The 3,914-nt window shown below is 45.4% G+C and overlaps 1 long non-coding RNA gene across 1 annotated transcript; it reads left to right on the top strand.

Moving 5' to 3' along the window:
* Positions 1-1,691: 1,691 nt before the first annotated feature.
* Positions 1,692-3,706, top strand: LOC120654315. Its single transcript, XR_005667040.1, has 5 exons — positions 1,692-2,737; positions 2,819-2,927; positions 2,999-3,067; positions 3,141-3,209; positions 3,292-3,706. It is a non-coding gene; the product is annotated as an uncharacterized LOC120654315 (long non-coding RNA).
* Positions 3,707-3,914: the final 208 nt, after the last annotated feature.

Here is a 3,914-nt window from a genome sequence, read left to right as displayed (position 1 = left end):
TCTTGTAATTATTTTATCGTAAATTAGTCCCATCGTTGTGTTAATTAACTACTCTCCACATAAAACATTTGTTAATCCATGTTTAAATTTAGTATATTTTTTTATTTGTTTGCTATATTTGATTAATTAATTGCATTTCAAGTAATTTTTTTGAATCAAGTCAAATTTGAATTTCAAGTGATTCGAATAATAGAACAAAATGAGTAGAAAAATGATATTGATGTTATTCACCTTAGTTTGAGGCCATACTTGTGAAATGAAAAGGAATTTTAAACATCTTGTTCGGGAAACATGGTCACCAACGTGTGGCTGAATGGTTTTTAAATTTTAAAAAATACATGTGAAGTCTGAAAATCATAAGATTTGTCACGATGTGATGGTATCATGCATAGATGCTATAGTAAAAAATTGAGAAGATTTCGCACATTTTGTTATGTACGATGTTCATAAACCGAAGCATCTCAAAGAAAGAATCATAGTGTTGAGAAGGATTCGATAAGATTTGAAGTCAAAGTGACGGTCAACTTGTGATTTGACTACAAATTGTTTTCTAGAGGCAGTAGATAACATAGATTGGTTAATGTGAAATTTTGGTAATTATTTGGAACTATTTAATAATTTTAATGTATTAAGTGTAATTGTAGAATTTTCATTAATATAAATTGAATTTGAGTTATAACTGCATAAAACAATATAACAATGTGAGTAGAAAAATTAAATACATATTGTTGAGTGAATTTAACAAGTTACTTTTAAAGTGCATCAAAATAAATTAGAAGAACAGAAAAAGAAAAGCAAGGAACAAAAAAAATGAAAAAACGTTTTGCTGATTGCTATACAGGCAGCACTAGGCAAGGACACATCTTTGCCGAGTGTCCTGATCTGGCACTCGGCAAAGCCTATCACCCTTTATAAAATAGTGAAACCCTAACCCCATCTCTCGGTCGCTCACCGCCCTCTCTCTCCCTCACCTATCTCTCTCCCTTATCTCTCTCTCCCTCACTGGATCCGGGTGCCCGGCGGCGCCCCTTCTTCAGCACGACGTGGCGTGGCGCACGGGCCCAGCTCCTCCGGCGACGCGAGGGCGGGGCATGAGGGAGTGCGGCAGCGCGGGGCCCGGCCATCCTCCGGCGATGCGGCGCTGGCCCCGCCCCTCCTCCGGCGGCATGGTGCGGCGCGAGGCCTCACCCTCCTCCTGCCGATGCAGCGCGGCGCGGGGGCCCTGCCCCTCCACCGGCGACGCGAGGGCGGGGTATGAGGGAGTGCGGCGGAGCGGGGCCCGGCCCTCCTCTGGCGACGTGGCGCTGGGGCCCGCCACTCCAACGGTGGCGCAGCGCGGCGCCGGGGCTCGGCCCCTGCTCCGGCGGCGCGGCGCGGCACGGCACGGGGCCCAGCCCTCCTTCGGCGATGCGGCACTGGCCCCGCCCCTCCTTCGGCACGGCGCGGCGCGGGGGCTCGGTCCCTCCTCCGGCGGCGCGGCATGGCGCGGGGCCCCGCCCCTCCTCCGGTGCCGCCGCGCGGCATGGGAGCCCCGCCCCTCCTCCGCCATCTCCGGGTGATGGCGCAATGGCAGATCTAGGGCAGGAGCTCTGGCGTGGTGGCGGCGGCAGTCAAGGGGAGGGTTGGTGGTGGTGGTGGTGGTGGTAGCGGCGGCGGCGTGGTGGCGGCGGCGGCGTGGTGGTGGTGTCAGCGGCGGTGACGTGGTGGTGCTGTCTCGGTGCTTTTTTTAATTTTTTTCAAAAATCTTTGCAGAGTGTCGAGTATTGCACACGGCAAAATGAGTGCCGTGTGCCCGAGATCTAGCTCACGGCAAAGTTGCTCTCTGCTGGCCGATCTATGCCATGGGCACTTTGCTGTGTATAAACCGGCTTTTGCCGTGTGCTTTTGACACACGGCAAATTCCCTGTGTCCCGTAGTGATGGATCCACCATGAAAAGACCAAATACCCCTTCCCTTCTCTCCGTCGGCCGGTCCAAAAAATACCGAGCTCCTTCCTCTATCTTCTCTCCCTCGTGAACCCTAGATCCAGCACGACAACGCTGGTGGCCAGCCCATGACCGGCACTAGTGGTGCGGGTGAGGCCCCTAGGGAGTCGAGTGGGATGCATGGCCTGGCCGGCATGGGCGCACATCCCCTGGCCGTTCGCAGGCAAGCACGGGCAAGAAGTCGCCCCCGGTGGCACGGGTGAGCAGGCCGGAGGACGGCACGGGTGGGCAGCCCCCTGAGGTGCCCAGAGGAAGAACGGCATGGCTAGGAAGCCTACGAAGGGGAGCGTCAGAGCACGACAGCGTAGTCATGGTGTCCGGTAGCCATTTGACAAAAGGTTCTATAGAGTGAGTTGAACATTTTCTAGCATTCAATACCAGATTATTCGAACTGTAGATGTAGCTCTCATTCATGACGTTCTTGGTGATCTATACCGACATGATGTCATAAACTAATTTTTTGCTTGACATAAAATTGATTAGCAACTGCAAAAAGATTAGAAAGAATGTGAAATGTTGGAACTTTGAGATGGTTGTTGATTCGGATAAGTCAAATTATATGGATTTTTTATGCATCCGCCACCAATAAAGGTTGTAGCTGGTAGGTCCAAAACAGAGAGGCATAAAGGTGGTAATGATAATAAAAGGAAGAAAGAGCAACATCAGCCTCATATATGTAAGGAATATGGCCACCATGGGCACAAATGCAAGAAGGGTAGTAAAGAGGACATAGAAGCAATGAAAGTTGTGAGGTACATGTCTATATTCTAGCTTACTTACATGTATATTACAATTGCATAATCGACTAAAGTTTACTTAAATTGCTTATGTAGAGGACCACCATAAAGAAGAGAAAAGGTACAAGCACTGCCAATCAAAGTTCCATTGTGCCATGGGAGGATGAAGGTCCACCGGCTTCTATATGTACTATCCACCACCAAGGTTTGTTGAACTCTTAAATTTTTGGAATTTATTTTGCAATAATGGTGTCTCATCGTCCTTCTCACTTGTAGTCAAACCTTGGAGAGTACTACTAGTACAAAGATAAAACATATCGACTCTTGTTTTGAAGCTTCCAAAAGGTACCTCTACTTTTGCTACAACTTCATGCTGAATTTTTATTCGGATATACTAATTTTAATATTTTCTCCATAGCCAAAGATTGGACAATTCTAGTAAAAAGAAGGGAAATCATGGAAACTCTAAGTCTGCAGCCTCAAAAAGGTAGGTCTATTAAATCTGAATTTTTATTGCATGATCAGTGGTTTCATTTGTTCTTCAAATAATTGATCATATACATATGTAGGTCAACGAGTGGCTCAAATCAGCCTACAGCCGATCAAATGTTGAAGGAGATAAGAATAGGAAGGGCAAAAGAAAGAAGAACGTTGTTGCAGAAAAAGATTACAAAAACTAAGCAGCCGCCCTTTGATAGTCCAGCAAATCAGCAATGACCACAAGGAGCAAAATAGTTGATCCTGCTAGTCCTGCAATGAGCACAAGGAGTAAACAAAGATTGAGTATGTGATTGTGATATGTAATGATGTCATATGAATTGTTGTGGTTATGTGTGGATGTGAACTTCTCAACTTGTAATGTGAATTTGTATGCAAATTCGGTCTATGGTCTGTAATGTGATCCAGGATGGTTATGGTTATATATGAATGTGAACTTGGATCTTCTCTAACATTTATTTGGTTAATTGTCATGTTGCATTGTAATCCTAAGTGCATGGATATGTTGTTGGAGATATCTTCATGTTACATATGCAAAAAAAAATGAAACATGTATAGTCTTTGAAAAAATAATATAGTGCAAAAAATGAGAGAGAACTAAAGGAAAAAAATTAGAAGCAAAGACTGAAAAAATTTGGCACCAAAGCAACCTGGGATAAAAACAAAACAAAAACTGAAAAAACAGAATCTAACA

This window comes from Panicum virgatum, chromosome 1K, assembly GCF_016808335.1.
Source record: "Panicum virgatum strain AP13 chromosome 1K, P.virgatum_v5, whole genome shotgun sequence".
Lineage (NCBI taxonomy): Eukaryota > Viridiplantae > Streptophyta > Magnoliopsida > Poales > Poaceae > Panicum > Panicum virgatum.
The sequence above is the reverse complement of the archived record's forward strand: the minus strand, read 5'-3'. Positions and strand labels throughout refer to the sequence as shown.